Genomic DNA, 27,044 nt, shown 5'->3' on the forward strand with positions numbered 1-27,044 from the left:
GTATTTTGTCAAATGCTTTTTCTGCATCTATCGACAGGATCATATGGTTTTTATCCTTTCTTTTGTTAATGTGATGGATCACATTGATGGGTTTGCGAATATTGAACCAGCCCTGTAACCCAGGAATGAATCCCACTTGATCATGATGGATAATTCTTTCTATGTGCTGTTGAATTCGATTTGCTAGTATCTTGTTGAGTATTTTCGCATCTGTATTCATTAAGGGTATTGGTCTGTAATTCTCTTTTTTGGCTGGGTCTCTGTCTGGTTTGGGTATCAAGGTGATGCTGGCTTCGTAGAATGAGTTTGAAAGTTTTTCTTCTATTTCTATTTTTTGGAATAGTTTGAGAAGAATGGGTATGAGCTCTGCTTTAAATGTCTGGCAGAATTCCCCTGGGAAGCCATCTGGCCCTGGGATCTTATTCGTTGGGAGATTTTTGATAACGGATTCGATTTCTTCACTGATTATTGGTCTATTCATTCTTTCTATCTCTTCCTGTTTGAATTTTGGCTGTGCATGTGCATTTCGGAATTTGTCCATTTCTTCTGTGTTGTCAGTTTGTTGGCATATAATTTTTCGTAGTAATTTCTGATGATTGCTTGTATTTCTAAGGGATTGGTTGTAATAGATCCTTTTTCATTCATGATTTTGTCTACCTGGGTGCTCTCTCTTTTCTTTCTGGGGAGCCTGGCTAGAGGTTTATTGATTTTGTTTATTTTTTCAAAGAACCAACTCTTGGTTTCTTTGATCTGCTCGACTGTTCTTTTGGATTCTATATTGTTTATTTCTGCCCTGATCTTTATTATTTCTTTTCTTCTGCTGAGTTTGGGGTGCTCTTGCTGCTTCCCTTCTAGCTCCAGTAGGTGCTGTGTTAAATTTTGTACTTGCGCTTTTTCTAGTTTGTTGAGATTGGCCTGGACTGCAATATACTTTCCTCTTAGGACTGCCTTTGCTGCGTCCCAGAGATTTTGGATTGTTGTGTTTTCATTTTCGTTGGTTTCCATATTTTTTTTTAATTTCTTCTCTAATTGCCTGATTAACGCAATCATTCTTTAGTAAGGTGGTTTTTAACCTCCACATTTTTGGAGGTTTTCCAGACTTTTTCCTGTGGTTAATTTCAAGTTTCATAGCATTGTGATCTGAAAGTGTGCATGTATGATCTCTATTCGTTTATACTTATGGAGGGCTGCTTTATGCCCCAGTATGTGATCAATCTTGGAGAATGTGCCATGTGCACTCGAAAAGAAGGTGAATTTCATATATTCAGGATGCAGAGTTCTAAATATATCTATCTGTTCCATCTTATTATCATTTTTTAAACCGTGTAAGTATAACGTGGGCGACAATCTCTGAGAGGACTTTTTCCCTTGTTTTTATTTACTAACCTAGCATTTCATACTATGTTTGGAATATTGGAAACTCTAGGTAAATGTTAGTTTGTGAACCTGTAATCTACCTAATTCTAGTGCTTAATAGCACCTCAAGTCATTCCTCCCACCTGACCTTGTATGTAGTCATGTAGTCCATGTTTTGCCAGTTGAATTGCTGTGCCCAACATTTTTCTTATTTACTCATCATGGACAGTAGAGGGATCTCCTGAACAGCAGGCAATGGTCCACTCCTAGTCAGAGCCCATTTTTACAGAAGTATAATCTGCAATGTATCTTTGCAAAGCACATGGTTGGATAATTTCCTCCTTACTTATTATTCAAAGAAGTACTTTGAAATTCTTACGTGCATTAGAACTACAGTTTTAATCCTCTTTATTTATCTATATATTCTGTTAATGCTAAAACTTACTTGCCACTACAGAATGTATTTACTTATTTATTTATTTAAAATTTTTTTTTATGTTTGTATTTGAGAGAGTCAGAAAGAGGGTGAGTAAGAGCACTGGGGAGGGGCAGAAAGAGGGAGACACAAAATCCAAAGCAGGCTTTTGGCTCTGACCTGTCAGTACAGAGCCTAACACAGGGCTTGGACCCACAATCCGTGAGATCATGACCTAAGCTGAAGTCAGACACTTAACCAACTGAACCACCCAGGTACCCCATAGAATGTATTTATTTTTTTTAGAGTCCATTTTATTCTACTTGTATTATTGTTAGCTGAGCCTAGTTTCTCTATAACACTTAGCAGAGGTTGGCAATAGAACATATTTGTTTATTTAAAATGCTGTTTTAATATTTGTATATACAAGCAAATTGGAATTATAGTTTTGTAGACTTTAACTCATGTTATAAGATGGATTACATTTAGAACAATAGACTAAAATTTCTTTTTTTAAAAATATAATTTATTGTCAAGTCAGCTAAAATACATTGTATGCAGTGTGTTCTTGCTTTGGGGGGTAGACTCCCATGATTCATCACTTATGTACAAGTACGCAGTGCTTGTTCCATCAGGTGTCTTCCTCAATGCCCATCACCCATTTCCTCCTCTCCTAGGCTAAAACTTCAAGGCATCTCAAAAAGATACACAATCACACAACATATCTCAAATTCTTAAAAAAATAAAAGCAAATCTATTCAGTCCAAAGTGAAATTACTCTGAAAACTTATGGAAGAATTTAAAAAATAAAGACAAGAGCAAAACATGTGGAAAACACAAACACAAGACAAAACCTTCTTTTATCAGAATATATTTGAGAAGCCTCATCAGTTTAGTCTCTTTCTTTACATTCTTTCTTTCTAGTGATTCTAAAAAACTGTAAGTGTCATTTCTGTTGGGAATCATTATGGAAATGAGTGGTAACATTATAAAATAGCCTTTGCTACAGAGATATTTTATTTCAGAGAAGAAATGTGATCATGCTTCATGCTGTATGCTTTTCCAAACATGTAGGCAGGATGGGCTGAGAGTTGCTTCACAGACTTAGTGCCTTAACATCTCCCATACCTCCTCATTAAGCCATGCAGTGCACCTCCATGTGAATTTAGCACAAAGAAGTTACATTAAAGGTATTGTCACTGAGACTGCAAATGTAGGCTGTTGATCACATCAAAGAACCCTAAGGAGAACAGGGTAGGAACACTTGAAATGGCCAGTGGGGTAGGGGGAGAAGGTCAAGGCAGTTTAGAAGGGCCACGGGGGATACCATCAAGAAGGAGACACTGCAGAAGGGAGTCTAAGATTGGGTTCTGGAAATAGGGGTCATATCATTACAAAATTCTGATCTTGAATAGACTGAATGGATAATCTTATTAAGAAATAACCCATTTCTGAATTTGACACTATGGCTTATAAAGGGTACATGACTTATTTAGTATTTCAATCATTAGTAATTGACAGACCTGAAAGAACCTAGAAATCCTACACCCGTTCATTCACTGAAGTCTTTACAAACTGCTTACTACTAGGGGTATTATATTAGGGATTAGCTATAAAGTGATAGATGAAACTTTTACCTCCATGTTTCTAATGTTTAGTGGGGAAACTTGCTGGTAAGTCAGAAAATTGAATACGAGGTGATAAGTGTTAGGAGTAGACATGTTCAGGGGGTTCAGAAAGCCCCAGGAGAGATCCTGCATCCAGCTGGATGGTGGGGCTGGGGCCAGGAAATGCTTCTGGGGCAAGCTGACATTTCGTCCAAGCCTATTCTGTACTGTGTTGGTATCCTGGAGATAGTGCGGGCACTGTCATGGTAATGTTCATGCAACTTATGTAACTTCATTCTCTGCTTCAATTTCGTATCTTATTCATTAGCTAGAGGAATTGAGTCCACTATTTATTTATTTATTTTTTTTTATATTTATTTTTTTGAGAGGGAGAGACTGCACATGCATGCATGTGTGTGAACGAGTGAGCGAGGGGCACAGAGAGGGAAAGAGAGAATCCTAAACAGGCTCTGAGCTGTCAGCTTGGAGCCCAAGTCTGGGCTTGAGACCCACACTTAACTGACAGAGCCACCCAAAGGTTCCGAGTCCATTTTTTATTTTTATTTTTATTATTACTATATTTTTAGTCTTTATTTTTTTGAGAGAGAGAGACAGACAGAGAGAGACAGAGTGAAAGAGAGGAGGGCCAGAGAAAGAGGGAGACACAGAATCTGAAGCAGGCTCCAGGCTCTGAGCTGTCAGCACAGAACCCAATGTGGTGCTCGAATTCATGAACTGTGAGTTCATGACCTGAGCCACCCAGGTGCTCCCCCCAGTCCACTTTTTAAAGTAGTATATTACATTTTCTGGTTCCTTCTCTCCTGCCCCTCTCTTAATCTCTGTCTCACTCTGTCTCTCTCAAACTTAAAAAAAATTTAAAGTACTATATTATAAATGTATTGGCATGTCTCTAATTTGAGGCAAAACATAAAACTCTATAATACAGTATGTTCTGTTGATGATTTAACTTCATAGTGCTGGTAGCATGATAGAGTAGGAATGAAGGAGAATCTTCATTCTGTGCCCTGGAAAGAAGCTAAAAAGTAGGATATGCTACTACATATTTATACCCTAGATTAAAAAAAACACAAAAAACAGGTTTTGTAAAGGAAAGACCATTAATAATACATTTAATCTAAAAAGTGTTGATGGTTTAAACTTGGTGTGTTAGAACAGGTTTGTCTGAAAAGAACATGATTAGCTCTCTACTGATCCTATATGCAAAATACATTTTAGATGGGTTAAAAAATACGTAACCCAAAATGGAAACTGTAAAATACTTAGAAGAAAGTATGGGTGAATCATCTTATGGCAGGGTCAGGAAAGCTTTCTTTGATATAAAACCAAAGTAAACTATAATGAAGGGAAGTTTGTAGATTTGATTATATGAAATGAGAATTGTTTGTCAAAAACCTTGCAATGATGTTTAAAAGCAAATGAGAACCTTCAAAAGTATCTGAAGTATCTAATCTATCACTCATGTATGAAGAACAGCCTCAAAAAAATAAAATAAAAGATAGAAAGTTTTAAATTTGAAGGAAAGTAGACAAAGGTCATGGGTAGAGTTGGATGGTAGGCATAAAAAGCCTGGAAAATGTTTACATAGCTCTACTTAACATTTTTCACTTTTAGAAATTTTTCCTGAGAAACAAATCTGAGACCAGAGCAAAGATAAGGGTTTGTTGATTATTGCATTTTTATGGCAGTAAATGTTCTAGATATCCAACGGTGGTCATATGCTAAAAAAGTGGTAATACATCCAAATACTGGATGGCCCAATTGCAGCCATTCAAAAATCATGTTTTTGAAGACTATGTAAGAATATTGAAAATGCTGTCATTATATCATCAAGTTAAGAAAAGTTACAAAATGATGTGTGTTATAATTTCAGTATTTGAAAAGTGAAGTATCTATGTGTAGGCAAATGACTAGAGGAACCTAGACTGTCTGTTGTGAATATGTGTCTTACATGTTGTTTTTCTTAGATTTTAAAAATATTTTTCATGTTTTTTATTGCCCCGTACATTTTAGTGAGAAAAAACTAAAAATTGTGTACTAGCAATCTATATTAAATTACAATCATACTCTATTTAAACAAATAATTTGCCAACTCTCTTTCTCTATTCTAGGGCAATATTTTGATATATCAAAATTCAATAATTCCAGTTTAAGTTTGTTCTGTAACACTGTTCAGGTGAAGGTTCAAACTGAATCAATATCTAATAGTTTTCACTTTAAAATGATGTTACCACAGTTAGCTGTACAATTTTACTAGACTAGAGATGAAATTATACTATACTTCCACTTAAGTTATTTTAAATCTGAAGAAGGCAAAAACTATGAAGAGCAGAATAAAGAAATGATTTCATATGTAAAATACCAAAAAACTATACTGATTGTATTATTTTCTCACTTTTAGAAATCTCATAGCTGTATTATATTTTTCATTAAAATATGGACATTTCTTATACCCCCACAGTCATTGACAGGTAAAATAATTCCAAAATGATTGTATCATACTGTATAAAGTAAAACAGTATAAGTAGTAATGTGTAGCTAAATAAAATTGAGCTGCAATTTTTCAAATCAATCATTAGCTTACTAATTTGAAACAAAAATACCTTGTAAGTTACTGTTCATGGAAGTAGAAAAAAAATGGCAGAGAGAAGAAGAGTGATGTGAAGGAAAAGTAGCTAACATCATTGAAACATTGGTCTTGGTACTTCTTTAGTTGGGGAAAAATGAGTAGAGCCATTTTCAAAGATTTCTCACTGTGGAATTGTCTTATAGTCTATTTTCTTTTTTTTAATTTTTAAAAAATGTTTTATTTATTTTTGATACAGAGAGAGAGACAGAGCATGAGAGGGGGAGGGTCAGAGAGAGAGGGAGACACAGAACCCGAAGCAGGCTCCAGGCTCTGAGCTGGCTGTCAGCACAGAGCCTGATGCGGGGCTCGAACCCATGAACGTGAGATCTGACCTGAGCCTAAGCAGGAGGCTTAACCGAGTGAGCCACCCAGGCGCCCCTCTTGTAGTCTATTTTCCAATGAGATTTCTAGTTTTTTGACTTGGTAGCTAAAGGATCTAATTTTTAAATTCCTTGGATATGAAAGAATCCCAACCTGTTGGGCTTGAATGCTGTGAGCTGTCATTTAGCACAACCTTTAGCAATTCCATCAGAGTTTTTGCTGTTCTCTCACATGGAGACAGATGGAAATTTAAGAAAGTTAGGAAAAGAAACAAACAAAAGACTCAGTGAAAAAAGTAGAATAAGGGCAAATGCATCCAAACTCTAATGTAATTTATCTTTATTTCTGGAAACTTCTGTTATTGGTTTAAAAACATGATGATGATAGCAAATAAAATTTATGGAGCACTTACTATATGCCATATGCAGTGCTCCCTGCTTTGCATGGATTATCTCTTGTCAACCAGAGCCTGTTGGGAGAAGAAGTTATTTTATCAAATCTAAGGTGCATATTTATTTTATGTGCCACTAAGAAAGAAAAAATACTGTCATTTAAACTATACTATTATGGACTGTATACCATAATTCGATAAATGACAAAATATTTAAAGAAATGTAATAAATGAAATGCGTTGGTTGGTGGATGGGAGACTTGACTAGCAGACTGATCAGTAGTTGGTTCCTATCTTGAGTGTTGTGTTTTAGAAAGGTTATTATCACTGAAAGGAGAACATTTTGCAAATTTGTGAACATGGCAATAAAAAACAGTGAGTGCTTCAATTCAGAATGAAGTTTAGTGTCTTCCCTGCATCTCTTCGCTATCCTTAGGCCTGACCTTTTTGGGAAAAGGACATAGCACCCATTTATGTGACCAGAGAATCAAAAAATAGGAATCTCAGGGATCTTTTAATCTTCAAGGAGGGATAGCTTTTTCTGTAAGCAGAAGCTAAGCTTTAATTTCTGCTAGTTTTAGACATTAGATTGCAAAGTTGTACTCAGGCAGTGATGCCAGGAGCCAGTACAGCTCATAGTATTTAAACCCAACAGGTTGTGATATTTTCATATCAAAAGAATTTAAATACCAGATCCTTTAGCTACCAAATCAAAAAAATAGGAATCTCATTGGAAAATAGACTGTAAGACAATTCCATAGTGAGGAATGGTAATGGGGAGGATTTTAAAAGTAAAATGGTAAATGGTTATTGAGAAAAAACTAAGTTGTTACTAGGGGACTATTCTTTCTAGAGACACTGAACTCTAAGCCATTCTTATAACGTATGACTTCAGGAGCAAAATTAAATAACTGTTACTAGCATGCCAAGTTTACAGACTGTAGATATTCCCTTAGCACAGTAGACAACAAAGTATAAGTCTATTTGAAAACACATTATGATTTAAGTCCTGCCTTTTACCTGGTACAAACCTGAGGAGGGAGGAGGGAAGGGAAGGAGAAATGGAAGGTTTTTTCCCCAAAAGGCAATTCAAGGGGAACAGTTGCAGAGGCTAGGTACTGAAATATCCAGTATAGTATTAGTCTAATAATAGTTGCAGAGAGCTATTACTTGCAAGGTGGTCTGAGAAAAAAAGGAGAAAGAGTTAATGCCTTGGTTTTTTGTACAGAGATATTTGGTCTTTGTACCCAGTTCCTGGACAGAGCTCTGAAAGCCCTTGGAATATTTGTTTGTTTGTTTGTTTGTTTATTTATTTAAGTTTATTTTGAGAGAGAGAAAGAGAGAGAATGAGACAAGCAGAGAGAAGGAGAGAGAGAGAGAGAAAGAGAGAGAGAGAGAGAGAGAGAGAGAGAGAGAGAAAATCCTAAGAAGGCTCTGCACTGTCAGCACAGAACTCGGTGTGGGGCTCCATCTGATGAACTGTGTGATCCTGACTTGAATTAAAGTCAAGAGTAGGATGCTTTATTGACTGAGCCATCCAGGTGCCCCAGCCCCTGGAGTTTTCTGAGTGATAAGGTAATATGAGCATCTTTTGTTCTAATGAGGCACCTCTTCCTGGAGCCCTAGATAGCTTCCCCAGAACAGCAGTGTTTGACCAAAAGCTTGAAAACTTCCAACCATCACACAATCTCTGGGTAGGGGAGGGGGATTAGAGATTGGATAAATCACCAACAGCCAATGATTTAATCAGCCATGCCTCTGTAATGACACTCTCATGAAAATCCCTAAATGATAAGGTTCAGAGAGCTTGATTGTTGGTGAACACACCCACATGCTATAGGAGTGGGACACAACCCTATGTGCTTGAGATGCTTCTAGACCTTGCCCCACGTACTTCCTTCATCTGACTGTTCTTTTGTATTCTTTGTAATTAACTAGTAATTGTTATGAAGGGGTTTTTCAGTTTTCTGAACCATTCTGACAGATTATTGAATTTGAAAGGGTGGGGTTGGGAATGTAGGTAGGTAAGTTGGATGGAGTGTCTGATGACTGATGTCTGAACTGGTCAGTCTTAGGAGGGGCTGAGCATTTGAACCTGTGGATTCTGATTCTAAATCTGAGTAGTTAGTTCCCCAATTGAGATGAATTGTAGGACCCTCAGTTGTAGTCGGAATTCCTTGGTGTCAAGAAGTGATATGAGTAAAAGAAGCTCAACTACATGTAAGGATGTTATATATATGCTGATGGGATGTGAGCTCAGTGGAAGCTAAGGGAGCTAAATTGATAGACTAAGGTAAAAAGTAGTCAGACACGGTACTTTAGGATCTAAATTGCCAAATGCTGCGCCATGGTAGAACATTCTTTTTGTGGTCACTCTTGTATGTTTTCAATGGGCAGGGAACATCAACCATTAAAATGTGGCTTGAATAGGAAAAAAAAAAGGGCTTGAGTTGTCCTGGTTAGCCAATATATTCGTTGGCAGGGTGCTTAAAGGATTGGAAATGTGTTCAATTAATTGTCCACGTGACTCTGCGGCTAGGAATACTTTCTTCTCTGAGGCCCATTGTGGGTAGCAGATGATCAAAGAGAAAGTACAGTCTGAAGATGTGATCTGCTGGATAGAAGTGAAATCAAGTGGGTAATGAAGAACCTGTATGTGCAGAGCCGGGAGAGGACAGTGAAGCAAGCAGGGGAAGAAAGCTTTCTAAGCTTTCCCTGCCAGCCAGGAAGAAGTAGCCTGTGACTGAAGCAGTACGTATTGCAGGTCAAGGACGAGGGGTCTGTGCTCAGTGCCATCCATAAGAAGGCTGGAATCCCACCTGGAGAGTGGAGACAAATCAAAGAGAGGTGTGTTTGTATTACCATATGTTAAGGAATTCTGTCTAAGCTTCCTTGAATTCATACATTGCCTCACTTATTCTTTGTCTATTTGTCATTTTTCTGTTGTAAGGCTGAAGCTTTTTCCTTTCAACAGCTTGGAGTTTTGCATAGTCATTACTGAATACAGCATAGACACGGTGCATTATCTACACTTTGCCATTTGGGTTATTAAGAGCAAAAATTTAAGACACAAAGCAATATGAGTGTAGAATATTTTAGATAGGAATAATTATTTCCTTAATTGTCCAAAGTCTAGCTTTGCTCATCCTCAATTTGTTCATATTTTTTGTGATTCATCCTTATCAGATCTTTGTAAAACATTGTAGTTATTTTTCTTAGATACAATAATTCTTCCCTTTTTGCACTTATATTTCATCAGAGTGTGAAGAACTTAATTATGCCATTATAGCCAGAGCAATTGGTAGTAAGTGTGGGAACAAAACAGTGACTCTTGGTGAGTGTACAGCTCGAGCAGGAGGGAGAAGAGCATGTGTGGGGCAGACTGGCCAACAGAGTGCTGCCCGGGCCGTGGGGAGCGTGTGTGAACGGAGAGCTTTGGCCTGCTGTATCAGACAAGATCTGCTCCTGTGTTTGCGATGCCCACAGACCCTCCAGCCCCTCTGTTCTTAGGCTTTGTAGAGATCCTGAGTCCTTCTGAGAATCTTTCACTTATATACTAATCACAAGCCATATTTGTAATTATTACTAAAAATGAACATAATGGAATCTATTAGTAGTTGGAGCTGATATTCTAGTGGATAATAGACTTTTCAATAAAACTTGTAAGGATTCTTGAATTTATAAGTAAACTTTTTTATGATAGTTGAATGCATTTTGGTGGTAAATGGTAGGGAGTAATATTACAAATTGATCATTGAGATCCGTCTTTTAAACTTATCCTATAATTAGAGTTTTGCTCTTCATACTTCTGTATGTCTGAATTTGCTTAGTTTTAAAATGTGATACTAAAAATACCCACACTGAAATTGAAATTTAGTCCCACTGCAATCCCATAATCTCCTCCTATTTTGTTCTGTTGCTAAGCCAGAAATTCACATTTACTAGATTATTATTTATTGCCATGGAAATAGTTTTGTTATATTTCAATTTCACTACAGGAACAAGCAGCAGGAGCTAATGGACCATAAGAGGGAAATTTGTTGTTTAAATAATGATTATCTTTTATATTTGGCTAACATGAAAAGGGGAAAGTACAATTCTTTTGTCACACAGCATGAGAAGGTAAATGGATGAGAGTCAGAGGCAGAATTCACCTTAAGAAAATTTACAACTATCTCGTGAGTCAGAAATAACATTACCCAGTCACAAGATAGAACTGTAGAAGGTGTCCATACCAAGTTATGTTTAATCTACTAACAAAGGATGCCCTTATTGTGGGCTGGGTTCTCCAGAGGTAAACACCAAGATGGAGTTTGGGGTGCACGCTGTATGTCAGGGCTCACGTGCAGTGGCTAGAAGGGGGGCTGCTGCGTGGGGCAGAAAAAGAAGCCTAACTGACCTGCAGGCTCCTGGGTGGTGGCTCTGGAGGAAGCATTGCCATCAAGGTTGCCTCCTGTCGCCACTGCCCCATCCCCCCAACCTGGTTGCAGGAAGTGAGAGGCCTCAGGGTGGGGCTGCCCCCTGGCGCTGCAGTAGATTGAATTCTCTGCACCTGGAGGCTGTCCACTGACCACACTGCCCTAGACGGCAGGGAGCCCGGGCGTCCTTGAAGGCTGACCGGGGAGATACATCTCTCTACGTGGATCTTCTTGCATGAATATCAGAGATTTCCTGCAGTTTTATCCTTACGGTATTTCTAATTCCCAGCATATATCACCTTTAATCAGGCAAGTGTTCACATTTTTTAGACATATTGATGATAAAAGCCCTTTTAACATCCTTATTTGGTTTAAGTGCTATTTGAATTATGTAGGTTGTATTTTGCCTCTAGCCACAGCATATCCTTTTTTTTTTTTTAATTCATAGCAGATTGTGGCCCTTCATAGAAAGTTAAGACTTTTCCTAATAGTACAAGAACAGTTATCAACAGACATTTCTTTTTTAAAAACATTTTATTTTACAACGGTTTTAAACTTAGAAAAACATTTCAAGAATAGGACAAAGAGCTATTATGTTCTTTCCTCACATTTCTCTAATATTGGCATTTTACTACAGTTGTCCGTTCATATTCTCTTTATTGTCTCACTTGATTTCTCCCTCATCCTTTAGATTGATATATTATTATTTTGAAGTGTTTTGTTTTTTTTTTTTTTTTTTGGCTTGACAGTAAAAATGACAGACATGAAGGCCTAGTATTCCTTTGGTACTAAAGTGAGCATTTCCTAAAAATAAGGATGTTATTTCACATAAGTACAGTATAATCAAAATAGGAAATAAATATTAATAGAATTAGGACATTAGTGTTTAACCCATAGATCTCTTTCACAGCCCACCATTTGTCCCCCATGATGCTCTTTGTGAGTCCAGAATCCAGGATCATACCTTGCATTGAGTTACCTGGCTTTCTGGTCTCCTTCAGTCTCCTTACTCTTTTCTTATCTTTTATGATCTTGATATTTTGGAAGAGTTCAGCTAAATCATCCTTTTCTTTTTGGTTTTATTTGATATTTCCTCATCAATGGATTCAAATGATATATTTTTGGCAGAATTACCATAGAAGAGTGATGCTGTGTTCTTAGTTCATCATGTTGAAAGTTGATCAGGCTTATCTTATAGTTTTCTTGCTCCAGCCTTGGAATTATGAAGGAATTCTGGTTCCTTTTAATGGAGAATGATATTTAGAAGACATAGGGAAACCAAGATTTGCTTTCTAAAGATGCTCATTGGTACTGGAGTATCATTCCTGCTAGGTTTTCTCAGGGAATGCAATTAGAAAATATAGGTTTTTAAAAAAATGTTTATTTATTTTAGAGAGGGGAAGGGACAGACAGAGGGAGACAGAGGATCCCAAGTAGGCTCTGCACTGACAGCACATATGTGCAGCTTGAACTTAGGAACCGTGAAACCATGATAAGTTGGATGCTTGACTGACTGAGCCATCCAGGTGCCCCAAAATACAGGTTTTATAAATACACAAACACACACAATATATATATGCACATACATATCTCTCTACATATGTATGTATGTTCCTGTAGATTGATCTATATAAATATGCTCACACTGATAACTCTTTTTTATACATATAGTTTCGTTCTCTGGCATTGAAAAATCTGGCTCCCATTAATCTCAAATATTTACTTGTTTGCTCATTTCCCTGTGTGTATAACCAATCTCTCAGCTATGTGGGTCACCAACTTGGCCCTACTATCCCCAGCCAGCTGGTCGAATATTTGGTTTTGGCTTTGCTGGCCATGCCAACTACTTGCTCAGTCTCAACCAAGGGAAAGGGTCCCAGATGCTTCTCATGTTTCCTGCCCTATTATTATTTTTCTGTGGGTGTAAAGTGCTGGAGTGACTCCAAAAAAAGATTCAGCTGAGCAGGTAGTACTTGTTATGGGTTATATCATAAAAGACGTTCCTAAATTAAAAATGGGATTCTCCAGTAGTTTAGTGGTTTCATTTTTTGTTTTGATTTTTCAAAATTATTACTATTCTAAGATGTGAGTGACAGGATTTTAGTGCTTAGTTTAAGTTCTCTTATGGACAATAATAATAGCACTGGGACATGTGCTAGCCATTTCTGATATTAAATATAGTTTCTGAATAAGAAACCATTTATATTGTTAAGACAGCTCTTTGGCTTCTCTTGGATCTGTTTCTTGGCAGTTCAATAAGTAATGGCTATTAGCAAAAACAATTTTTGTTGAGCCTTGTTTATTGGTTTGCAATAATGAGAACAGTTTTGAGTTCAATAATTTTGTGCTTTTATTTCCAAGTAACAAAGTTCTTATTTTGTGATGATACCAAGGAAAGGCAGTTTAAAAGCTAGTTTTAAAGGATCTGTAGCTTTGAGAGGTTATAATTTAGAATGGAGGCATGGTGGTCAGAGGAAATGAGCCAAAGTTAAAAGCCTTTTCTGTGCCATTGAATCTGTAACCATCCTCAAAGTACTCTGCACTTTATGTCACAAAAAAGCCTCAAATCCCATGGGTAAATGTTATCTGCAGGAGCCTCATCATTTCTGAAAACAGTTCTTTTATTCTTAGTGTGTTTGAACAAGAAATACAAATAATAGTATTTTCTTCTCTTTTTTTGTTTTATAGGGATATAGGAGTTCCTCTATTTTTGAATAAGTGCTTTATATTATAAAAAACAAAATCAGATTGAAAATTAACAGATGGTGAGGCAAACGTAAGGTGTTGGTTAAATCTCTTTTACCTCCTTTGTCAAGCAGGGGTATCAATTGTTCTCATCTTTTCTTGTGGCATTGTTTTATGCTTGGTTTTCTTTTGGAAGATAAAATATAATTACTTGTCAGCCAAAAGTTTATGGCATAGACACTTTTGCAAATAGCTTTAAGGGTAGATCTTGATTATATATAACCTTATATATTATTATATATAAGAAGCACACAGGTTTGGGCAAAGCAGTTGATGAGCCACAGATGTGATTGTGCATGAAGAGAACTGAATGACGGACACTTCATTTTTGTGCTTTAAATATGTCCACATTTTCTCATGAGCTTTTCAAGATTTCTGCTGTCCTTGTCTAAGTAACTTTAGTTGCTTCTTACCCCATTCCTCATCCCCTTTTCTCTGCCTCTGTCTCTGACACAAACTCACTCACACACAAATACTCATACATTCCCACTTGAATTTAAGTGGTTAGCATGCTTAGGAATATTTCCAGCTGGAGGCCACACAGGGCCAGGATCTCTAATTGTGTGTTTGTGTATATGTATGTGCACTCGCACACAGACATACCATTTCCAAATAGTTGACCACTGAAAGTGCTTGGCATATTGTAGGTATGCAGCTCACATGTGTTACGTGAATGAACCTATAAGTCCAAAAAGACAAGTTATATGAGTGACCGAAGCAAACAGAGTCCGATGGAGACATCACCTCTGTTATGAAGATTTGTTTGTTGTAGAGATGGTTACTCCAGATGGTCTAGTATTTGTATGGAACCGTTGTGAGGTCGAGTCTGCCGCTGTGCTCCACCTCTCTGAACGAGAATTTACTTCTGGCCTAACAAAGGGTAAATAATTGCACTGTACAGATACCTCACTGGAAAGGGTAAATCATGCCTTAGATGAAGACAGTCACCAGGGTATGGGATCAGATATGTGTACTTTTCCCTTATCTTGATAAGCTCTTCTTATTGCAGCTCATTTTATGTCTTGTGACAGCCAAGCAACTCAAAGTAGAGTGAAATGACTTGTATGACAAAAACCATAACAAACCATGCAGGACATTTGCCTTTAAAAACAACAATAAAAAGATCAAACATTCTCTGGTTACTACTTTAACATTTTACAGTTTGGAGTGGTACTGCTAGTCCTGTCAATGAAAATCACCACTTGGCGTCTTTTTGGAGTATCTAAATGTGTGGTTGGGGACCCACTTGGGCACAGGGCAGTGTTATGAGCCCAGTTCATGGTTTTCTGAACTACTTCCTAATGTGCGTCAAATGCTGAGAGCAGGGCATTGCTTCCCTACTACTTTTCTAAATGACAACATCTCCCTCTTTTTTTCCCCCATGTATAGTCAAATTTATTCCATCGTATAGCAGCAGTGAAATTTCCCCCTGTTAAAGGGGATCCCTCACCCTGCCCGAAAATGATCCCCTTTTCTCTTTGTTGGTTAGTGAGAGAGAAAGCCCAAACTTGCCCGCGAGCAATGTCCACATCTAATTCATTGAAACCATTTTCCTCTATACAGTACTAAGATCTCCAAAACCATTAAGTTCAACATTTCAAGGACCAAAAAATTCTCCAAGTGGGTTATTAGGTATAATAGCCCAATGAAAATGCATACATGTGTGCATCAAAGACATCCACAAGAATGTTCATGGCTGCACTCTTCCTATTAGCTCCAAATGGAGGCACCTCTAATGTCCGTCAACAGTGGATTGGATAAACTGTGGTATACTCATTAAATGTGGCCCATTTATTTGTTGGATAGCAATGAAAACAAATGGAAAACTGGTCCAGCTAACAACACAGATGTTAAAGGAGGTCAGACACAAAAAAATACATCATCTATTCAACTTATATGAAGGTTAACCACTGGCAATTTTTGGTTTTAGAATCCTTACCTTTGGGATTGAAGAAAAGTAATGACTAAGAAAGGGGATATTAATGTTGTAGCTGATATGGGTGGTGGTCACACAGCTATTTTCACTTTGCGGTAAGTCGTGCCAAATATATTTGTGCACCTTTCCGTTTGTGAGCTATACTTCTAGTAAAAAAACTTACTTTTAAAAAAAGTTGATAGAATTGCCCTCGTCTTTGTAATGTATACTTTTTCTAGATGCTTTTAAGATGTTTTTCTTTGTCTTAGTTTTATGTTTGACTGTAACATGCATGGTGTGATTTTCAGGTTAATTTGCCTAGAGTGGTTCAGTGAACTTTGTGGATCTGTAATTTTATGCTTTTTGCCAAATTTAGAAATCATGCTGCCAATATTTTTTTAATTACACATAAAGAAAATAGAGGGATGACTCTCACCTACACTTTGTATACCTTCTGGGAAAGATGGAACCATATAATGATTACTGGTGTTAAGCATATACTTAATTTTATAGGTCAGCCTCCCAAATTTGCAGCTTATTGCAAATTTTATGGGACCAGCTGGTCCCATAAACTGAATCAGTTTTCTGATTTTTTTCTTAGTTCTTGCCCAGCCTGGCAACTCCTAAGCCACTAACGATTAATCAGTGTAAACCCTTACCTCATTCCATGTCCCCTAATGGTCTTCCCAATGGAAGGCTTCCTTTTACCATTGTGTTTCGGGGCCACTAATGAGTGGTGGTGTTGTATAGTGACCACTCACACCTATCTTTTATCAGCTTAGTGTAGATCCTTTTGTGAACAAACAAGACCCATAATTTTTTCTCTTCCATTAACCGGTCAGAGGGAGCTTCTTACGCCAACTTATATGGATTGAGGGAGAATGCTTAAGGATTAGGGGCAGATGCTAGAGTAGTCTGAGGCATCTGCTCATTCAGCTTAGTTGTGGCCATGCTCCCAGTATTGTAGAAAGTGGCCTGCTATTGGGCCCATCTAGTTGTATGGATTGGTAAATTGGATAACACAAGTTTGTTATGGGTAGTTTGAGTATTCACATAGTCACTTGGTGTTCCATGGTCAGGTGTTCAGTCTCTACCAGGTACCAGTAGCAAATCCGGAGAGCAATCTTAATAAGGTCCCCAAGAACCACATGTGATCAGCACTAACACATTGCACCATCGTACTGGCTACATAGCCGTTCAGCAGTTGAAAGGCACTTTCACATTCTGTATCTCGGGGACACAGTATCCTTTCTGCTGGCCCCCAGTGTCTACAGATGTGAAAGACCCATTGTGAAGGCAAGCCCTCTTTAAAATAGAAATTCTGTTGAGGACCTGGCTATTCCTGTGGCTTGGCAGCCTGTGTCCAACTACTACTACCGCTGCTGCTGCTTCTGCTACTATTCCTTCTTCTTTTTCTTCTCCTATGCTTTCTTCTCCTCTTTCTTCTCCTTCTCCTCCTCCTCTTCCTCTTCATATCCCCTCCCTCTCCTCCTTTTCTTGAGGAATGAGAATTTAATGTTAGGGAAGGAGGAGGCTTAGGTTGTAGTCTCTGGCAGGGAGACCTCCTGGTGGTGCTCTTAGGCCAGCAAATGCAGAAGCAGGAAGTACAGGGCCCAACAGACAGGGGTATAGCCCCGGCAGATTGGATGCACGTATTTGTACATGTCATGGTGACTTATGGTACTGTCTGAGGGCAGAAAACTGGGGTTGGCATCCAGAAAGTAGGCGTGTGGGTGGCCAGCCAATGCTGTCTGGACCAGCTCATTCACCCATTTGTTTTTCTCATGATGTAGATTAGGGTGCTGGCTCCTGGGAAGTAAGTCCAGCATCATGACTTGGACCTGGGGCTGCCCTTGGTTCACCATTCACGAGTCACTTGCTCTGCTGTGTGCTTTGGTTGTTGGTACCCACCCACACCACCACAATCTTGGGTTGGATTGTTCCAGCCACCAAAGCACATGTTGTATGCTGTCACTGCCAATGACAAAGTTAAGTGTGTGAAGAGGAGAAAAGAGCTTCTTCTAGATCTTGCACTGGTGCATTAGCTAGACCAAGGAAGGAGTCCCCAGTGAAGATGACTTCAGATTCCTTATCTTTGCTGTCGACTATGAACCAGTGGTGCAGGAACATCCAGAGTCTGACGTTCTGTACCAGCATGGATTGCTGGCCGGTTTCTCCCCTCCACTCATATTGGTGCGGCAGCTCCTGCAGGATCCAACATCTTCTTTCAAGGTAAATGGTGGTATTTGAAAGAACATAAGAGCTAGAAATCCAAGATTTGGGTTACAGTTCAGATTAGAACACCAACCACTTGGTTCTCTTCCTCTCCCTTTAGGTGTTTACTCAAATGTCATTTTGCCAGTAAGGCCTTCTTTGGCTATCTTATTCAAAATCCCTATTTCCTACCCACTGTGTCTTATTTTCCCAGTAACACCATTTGATATACTATATATTTTATTTATTTTATTATATCTTTCCCATAAGAAAAAGCTCAATGAGAGCAGGACTGCTTCGTTCCCAGTGCATTGCATATAGAAGGTCTTTAATATTTGCTGAGTCCTTAACAGAATGCTCCCAAATGATCTGAGACTTCACTTCCTCAAGTGTAAAGCAGAGGTGTTTAGAAGTACTTTGTGTGCTGTCATGTACTTTATAGGGTGCCTTGCCATTATTAATAAGTTAGAAATTCATTTTTGCCATTATTAATCAAGTTAGAAAATTTGTACTTGTTAAACACAATGTATATGCTTCCTAACATACTTTAACCATGAAAAAAATATGTGTATAACTGAAATTCTGGGGTACAACCCCAACTGCTGACTGTCTTTGGGGCCTCAGTCCCACTGATGCTTCATGACTCATTTTCACAGCTTGTGGATCTTCCTTATAGCCTGGTGATTTAAAACCTCCCATAGCTCTAGGCCAAACAGAACAATGATTGGCTGAGGAGTCAAAGGATTGTTCCATGAGTTCTTCCAGTCTGGGCAGTAAGATTAGTTCAGATTGGTTATCTATGATACAAAATCCTTCAAGGTCTCTTTTTCTCCTACCTTTCTTTTTCTTTGTTTGCTTTCTTTCTTCTTCCAAAATAAGATAGAGAGTGCCGATGGAGGGCCCAGTTGCTGCCCCACGAAGTGCTGTGGGAATTCAGAGGACAGAGAGAGTTGTGGTTTACAGCCGGGACCAGCTTGGACAAAGTGCTCAAGGTCAAAAATACACAGCCAAATATTTCAATCTCCATATGATTTACTAGGGAAGATACAGTTGAATAACTAAGTAAGGACTTAATAGATACATAAACAAGGCCTATGAAAGCATAGATGAGGCAGTGATACTTTAACTGGGTGGGTTCACCTTCCTTAAGAAGGTGACCTATGAAATCGATATGCATGGACTTGAACATATTGAAAGGAGAGTGGACTTCAGGAGAGTCAGATAGAGGAAAAGAAAAGTAAAAAACAAAGAGGCAGAAGAACGTAGTGTAAATTTTGGTTTGTCTGTTGCTCAGGGCTTTTGAGTAAGGGAGTTTCAAGGTAAGATTTTTATGATTTAAGTATCAACTTTTACCCTTTCTGCCATCTGCGGTTCTGGCCTGAAGAATGGATTTATAAAAAGGCATACAAGCCAGGAGGGAAATGAAGTGCAGCTTCTTAGCTGGGATAAAATTTTGGTAACTCTCTATCTCTCGCTTTACCAGTGAGGGTTGTTGGATGCTGAGGCTTGGGTTTGGAGGCTTACTTGTGTTTCTAATGAGGTTCAACCCCACTTACCTCTTCAATTGTAAGTGGAGAAACTGGGGCGGAGATAGGGTGAGGAGCTCCAGGTCTGATTTTTTTTTTTTTTTTTTTATCACACAAAATGACCATGACTGTGCCGCTTGGAGTACAGACCCTGCCTGGGCATTCCTGTTCACTACTCTGAAGCTAGAAATATTAAGAGGTAGAGGGAATTCTGGGTTCCCATCTTTAAGGCGCAGTTACTCACCAGATGACTTAACTGTGGCTTAGTGTGATAGCTGGGACTTCCCTTGAGAAAGAGCTAGTGAGGGTCTGTGTGGAGAGGAGGAAAGCTCTGTCCCATACCCTCCACTCCAGATGTACATAGGTGGAAATTCTAGAGGGACATAAGGGTTTCCTGCATCCAATACACATTAGCCCCATTTTCTCTCTTCTTTCCTTTAAAAAAAAATTTTTTTTTATGTTTTATTAATTTTTGAGACAGAGAGAGAGACACAGATCATGAGCGGGGAGGGTCAGAGAGAGGGAGACACAGAATTGGAAGCAGGCTCCAGGCTCTGAGCTGTCAGCACAGAGCCTGACGCGGGGCTCGAACCCACGAAAGTGAGATCATGACCTGAGCCGAAGTCAGAGGCTTAACCGACTGAGCCACCCAGGTGCCCCTCCCTTCTTTCCTCTAATGATACTAATGAGACTAATGATAATCACTTCTTACAGTTTTTTTTTTTTTTTTTTTTAATTAGAGCATAGTACATCATGGGCCATGGAAGTTGACTTGTCCTTAGTGTGATAAGTCTGTGCCTTTGGCTTTAGAGCATTTATTACTGTACATAGTATGAATCAGATCTTTGGAATCACAGAATCTCATTTGTGGCTACCATTAACCAAAGGAGCCCAGTGATTACTTTATAACCTGAGTAGTGTTATAATACAGAAAGAGTTTTTACCTGCATCTGAATTGACTGTCATCTGTTTAGCCACCTTTATTTCCATCTTTGGGGACCAGATGTTGTTTCTCCTGCTCAAAGTTGCCTGTGCTCCTGTGTCCTAGGTCTTCTCCTTCCCTAGCTCCTTAGGCCTTCCTTCCATGAATTATTTCATTGCTTCCCTTTTAAACTAGCCCCTCTACCCTGACTGCTTTTCTAAGCTTTTAAACATGTTCAAATCTCTCTGAAGTCAAAACAAAAAGATGAAAACACCCAGACCCTCCCTTGACCCTCACTACTTTATCATTCTTTTGTTCACAAGTAGGGTTTTAGAAGCATATGTCTCTAACTGGCCTCTCTACTTCCTTGCCTTCCCTGTGTTCTACAGCCTCTGTGATCTTGCTTGTTCACACCATTCTGCTGGGATCACCTTCATGGAGGTCATCAATCTCTGACTTGTAAATGTTAAATGTGTTTTTCAGCGCATCTTTGAAACTACTCTTCTGATTTGATTCTAATAAATGTTAGTTCCTTAAAACATTCTTCTCTTTGGTTTCTGGGACTCTACTCTTCATGTTTTTTTCTCCTTCATATCTACTCCATATTAGTGAATTTGCTCTCTGCCCTTTCTCTCCTTTTTAGTGTCCTTAGTGTTCTTCCTTGGACTGCTGGCTCTTATCATTCTACAGCCTCTTCTTGAAAACTTAGAACCCCTCCTGGGGATCATCTGCCAATTATATATAGTAACTTTAAACTTTCTAGCTCCAGCTTGGAATTTTTTTCCTGATACCCAGTTACTTCTCAGGTAGTCTATTGAATATCCTAGAAGATAGAAGAAGATAAATAAAGGAATATCCAAGAATCAGATGGTAGATACAGAATTCTGCCTCTTCCTTGATTTGCTATTTCAGTTTGTGATAACAACCTTGACTCTGTTTCCCAGATCAGAATGTTGATAAGCCTTTCAGACTTCCATTTAGCTCACCATAGCACAACCGGTGTGGTACATGTACCTGTAATACCCTAGGCATGCAATGTTATGTTTGGATGAATGAATGAATAAGTCGCTTCTTGTCCCTTATCACTCACATGTAGCCAATCCCCGGTTTTGTTTCTTCTACTTTGTTTTCTTCTCTTGAACTTTTGTCTCCTATTCCTCTCCATCCTTACTGTTCTGGACCAGACTGTCCTCTTCTCTCATCTTGGCTATTTCAGTAGCCTAACTGTGGCCTCATGACTGCTAGTGTGATTCCCTCCCTCTAGTTTATCATCTACACCATTACTGTTCCATTGAACTTTGTTATGCAAGCCATATATGTAATTCTACATATTATATTAGCCACATTAAAAAAACTAAGAGGTGAAAATTGATTTTAATAATACATTTTATTTGACTCAGTGTATGTATATCCAAAATATTATTTCAATATGTAGCCTTAATGGCATTTCAATGTGCTCAACCTACATATCCCTATTCTCTTTTTCTGGTAGCTTCATATCTTTTTACTGAACAAACGTTTTCATATGGTATCAACCTGAATGCTGTTTTCTTTATGAATCCTGCCTTGAGCTATTCAGTCAAGTTTCGTATACTTGTGGCTTTCAAGGTTTTTTGGCTCTACCAAGTAAGAAACATATTTTATATGTGGCCAAGATATATATATATGTGTGTGTCTTCCTATATTTTTGTCTATAGCTATACTGAAGTCTCTGTGTTTATACCTAAATTTATATTAATGAAAAACTGGAAGAGAAATGCAAAACAGTGTTTTATTTCATGAGGTACATTATAGTGTTTAATATTCTATTACATTAAAAAAAACTGTAAGTGACTATATTGATTCTAAGGTTCACAAAATAAGTCAGAATCCATATTTTGAAAACCATAGGCCTATACTAGCAGCAATCTTACACGCAAGTCTACTACAACATTTACCAGATTGTACTGTGTGTGTGTGTGTGTGTGTGTGTGCGTGCGCGCGCGCGCGCACGTGCGCACATATATCTCCCACCCAGACTCCATATCTTTCTCTTTTTAGAAAACCCTTATTATTATTTCTTTTTTGTGACAAGTCCAATGCCTGGTGCAATGTCTGTGCTCAATATATATTTACTGACTGACTCACATCCAGAAGAGCTGTTCACATGGGTTCAAAGGCATCATTTTAACCATCAGTGTTAATTAGCTTCAACAGTTTGTGCAGCATTGTCTCAGCCCTGGCTGACTGAAATACAAGCTCCTGGGGGATAACAAGGTTTTCTTATTCCCAGTTCTACTTTATCTGATACGGAGATCAGATAAGGAGCTGAATATTCTCTCTGGCAACATCGAAAATGGATAGCAGTGAGAACAACTTGATGTTTTTCACTTAGAATCCACTCAAATACTTGAGAGAAACAGGCTCTGTTACTTTCTATGAAGGGAGCCCAAGTTAAGTTTGTACTCTGAGGTTAGCAAATTATGCCTGGTATGTAAAAAAACTTCTGATGCCATGATACAATCTCAGAGTGTATCAGAGATGAGCCAGATGGCTCATTTCTAGACTAGCTTTACTGCTAATTAAAGGGCTAATTTTTCTCTCACAAACTCAGGAAGGAGTGTGAATATATTTATTGTCAAAATACTCAATAGCTGGACAAGCTAAATTGGTTCGGGAAAACCTAATTGGGTATTTTCCATCTTGCAAAACTCTGGTGCTTGTATTTAAGAGAGCCTGGGGAATAGCTGTTAGTGAAGGTATTGATTACAAGTCTGCTGCTTTTTAATAGCTGTGTATTAGCTCAAGAAGTTGGATTTCAAGAGACTAAAATTTTAAAGAAAAATAAAAATCTAAACAGAATGAGTCCTTTCGCTTCCACTTAGGTGAACAGTTTTGCTTTTATTACTCTCTCAGTGCTGAGTGCCCACGTGACAGGATTGCTCTTACTTTGACCAAAGATCATTGTCTGGATGGAGCATGTTCTAGAAGTCAATAAATATATAATATGTCATCTTGGGTTCTTTGAAGATATTAAGTATAGTCTCATTTTGAATGTTGGAGGTGTTTCTTAATAAATATTTAATACCTCTATTGGCAGGGCCTTAATATGACAACTAATAAATATGCCATTGAATAAGTGTTAACATGAAGACATTTTACCCTGAAGTGCCTACCAATTACTTTGGTGAAATAATGAAGTATCACTTTTCCTAACAAATAAATTTGGCAATGGTTTAATTCTTTCATGTTAATTTATGTTAAGGAATATACTTAGAAAGGTTTTTGATGGCACTATTTTTTCCCTCTTCTAGTAATTTACTTAATACTTTTGTTCAGATAATTCCTAATACTAAATTACCTGTAGAGTTGCCAAATGCAATGTGTGTATACAGACACACACACACACACACGTATATATATGTATATGGATTATTTTCACCTAAACTTAAGGTATGTATAATCTCTTTATGAATATTAGGGAATATTTAATGAAGGTCTTGCCTTAGAAAGTTGCTATTTTATCTAAAAATTCCAAACTCGAACTGACCTGTTACCCTTTTTTTCTTTCTCTTAAAATGAGTTCCTGTTTATTTGATGAGCAAATAGTTTGCATGTGCATATTAAACAATTTTGCTACTTAGGGTTTGATAATATGTGCCATTTTGATATCTCTGGAATTTTCTGTTTCTGAAGCTGAAAGCCTTCAGATACATATTGTTATTATTAATTATTATTCTTTGAGAACATGACTTGGCCTTTCCTCTTGCCCTTCAGCATGGTGACTTTCCACTCTCTTCACATGATATGGGAACTTTCTTTTTTGGCTCAGTGAAATATCAACAGTGCTTTTCTGAGGTGTAGCAATCGAATGTGAGACTGTGTTAGATGCAGTGTTATAAAATTTTATTTCACCTTGTAAGCATCATGGCCTGTCTTTTAACTGTAAAAATGACTTGGATCTAAATACCTATAACAACTGTAATCCTAGAAAATGGAGTAATAATTTATATACTCTCATTAGATAAGTCCTTTGACTAGAGTATACATTTTTATTTACCTATCCATTTAAATGGGAAGCTGACATTGCACATGGTCTTTCTTATCTGTAATATGACTTTTTCTACTGTAAGGTTTATGAGATGCTTTCAATGATATTTGATTTTTAAAATTCTGGTCTTCTCTTACTGTGTATAGATGCCGCATATCTTATTCTTCAGTTAATAAACAGCTTGTGTTCTACTGTCTCATTAGCCTTTCAGTAAATGGGATTCAAAATGGTCTCATTAGCCTTTTGATAAATATCATTTTAATTAAATATGCATAAATATGGAAAGATCTACTGTGTTACAATGTCTGTAGTAATTACAATGTATTTTATATTATTTTGCATTATTATGAATTTGTGTACCTATTTTTGATGCAGAATAATTACACCATTAGGAGTCCATACTAATCTGTTTTTTTGTGTTTATAAAGATCACAAGTTTATCAAGTAGGTGACTTGATTAATTTGACTTCACCTTTATCAGAGTGCTAATGAAATTGATAGTGTTAAGTTCTCCAGTGTCAAGAACTGAAGACCTCAGGTTTATATAACTGCGCTGATTCTGAAAATTGATTTATTGTTTGCAGGATTTTTGTAAATATAGATGCGTTAATGAAAATGAATATTATAAAAATGCTTTGCTTTGGTTCTTCAGCTATTCATTAAAATCATTTTACATTCCAGAGGTGTTGGTTAAGAAAGGAGCTTTAAATTTTTTTAAATTTATTTTAAAAAATTCTTTTAATGTTTGTTTATTTTGAGGGGGGAGGAAGAGAGAGAGAGACAGCAAGAGGGGAGGGGCAGAGAGAGAGGGAGACACAGAATCTGAAGTGGGCTTCAGACTCTGAAGTGCCAGCACAGAGCCTGACGTAGGGCTTGAACCCACAAACCATGAGATCATGACCTGAGCCGAAGTCAGATGCCTAACCAATGGAGCCACTCAGGCAACCCTAAAACTTTTTTTTAATGTTTATATATATTTTTTATGTTTATATATTTTTGAGAGAGAGAGAGAGAGAGAGAGAGAGACGGAGTGAGCACATGAGTAGAGGAGGGAAGAGATAGAGGTAGATACAGAATTTGAAGTAGGCTCTGGACTGATGGTAAATCTTATCTCAATTATTTTCTCAAAAAATGATCCTTTGAGGCAGGTATTGTTATTATAATTACCCAAGAGCACTAGGATAGTAAATGGCAAATCTAAGATTGAAGTTAGGTCTTTCTAACTCTAACGGTCCTTTCTGGGGCACCTGGGTGGCTCAGTCGGTTGAACATCTGACTTCCCTTCAGGTTGTGATTTTGTGGTTCAAGAATTCGAGCTCCACTTCACATGCTCTTTGCTCATAGCTAGGAGCCTGGAGCCTGCTTCGGATTCTGTCTCTTTCTCTTTTTGCCCCTCCCTGTTCGTACTCTGTCTCTCTGTCTCTTTCTCTCTCTCAAAAGTAAATAAACAACAACAACAAAAAAGAAAATTGAGTTGAATGAGTAGGCCTCAGGAAGCATAGAAATAGAAACAGCTCAGAGAGTTAAGTGGCAGTCATTTGTGAGTAGTTTCTATGGCAGAAGTGGGGTTTGAAGACTTCCATAACTGATAGCCCTATTAGAATGACATAATATTGAGGGTAGGGGGAGGAGAGGAGGTGGATGGCAGTTCACCAAAGAGAAGTGTACAAGGTATGAAGAGCCTCAGAGATTTCTACTACAGAAGGAAGTTTTCCTTCTATAGTATAATAATGTATAATTCAATGGCTTAGTATTAGTCACAAAATTGTACACTGACGAGTTCAGTCAATTTTAGAATACTTTCATAACCCCAAATAGGAGCTCCATATCCCTTAGCCATCACCTCCAAGCCATCGCTCCACTCTCAGCCCCTAACAGTCACTAATCTGCCATCTGTCTCCATCAATTTCCACATTCTGAACATTACATATAAATAGAATTATTCAATATGTGGTTCTTTGTTGCTGACTTCCTTCACTTAGCACAGTATTTTCAAGGTTCATGATGTTGTAGCATATGTCGGTACTTTATTTCTTTTTATGGCTGAATAATATTTTTCCATTATAGGGACATACCACCTTTTATTTATCCACTCATCAGTTAATGGACATTTGGATTGTTCCCCCATTTTGGCTATTATGAATAATGCTGCTATGAACCTTCAGCTACAGATTTTTGTTTGACTACCTGTTTTCAGTTCCCTGGAGTATATAGTTAGGATGGAATTGCTGGGTCATATGGTAACTCTATGTATAAGCATTTGAGGAACTGTCAAACTTTTTCTAAAGTGGCTGCACCATTTTATAATCTTGCCAACACTGTAGGGAGGTTTCTCTTTCTTCACATCTTTGTTAATGTGTTAAATGTCTTTTTGATTATAGCCATCCTAGTAGTGGGTGTAAAGTGGTATCTCATTGTGATTTTGATTTGCATTTATTTGATAGCTAATGATGTTGAATATTTTCATATGTACTGAAGTGTCTATACACACAAACACATGCACACGCACATGCACGTTTATAGTTAGGACTTTCTTT

The 27,044-nt window shown here is 37.8% G+C and overlaps 1 protein-coding gene and 1 pseudogene across 2 annotated transcripts in view; one reads left to right on the forward strand and one right to left on the reverse strand.

Annotated features, from left to right (window-relative positions):
* Positions 1–27,044, forward strand: part of IMMP2L (inner mitochondrial membrane peptidase subunit 2) — an 848,590-nt gene that overhangs the window by 144,987 nt on the left and 676,559 nt on the right. The gene's annotated exons all lie outside the window — the stretch shown is intronic.
* On the reverse strand, positions 17,393–18,004 carry LOC115280169 (annotated as a pseudogene).

The sequence above is a fragment of the Suricata suricatta genome, chromosome 2 (genome assembly GCF_006229205.1).
Source record: "Suricata suricatta isolate VVHF042 chromosome 2, meerkat_22Aug2017_6uvM2_HiC, whole genome shotgun sequence".
Taxonomy (NCBI): domain Eukaryota; kingdom Metazoa; phylum Chordata; class Mammalia; order Carnivora; family Herpestidae; genus Suricata; species Suricata suricatta.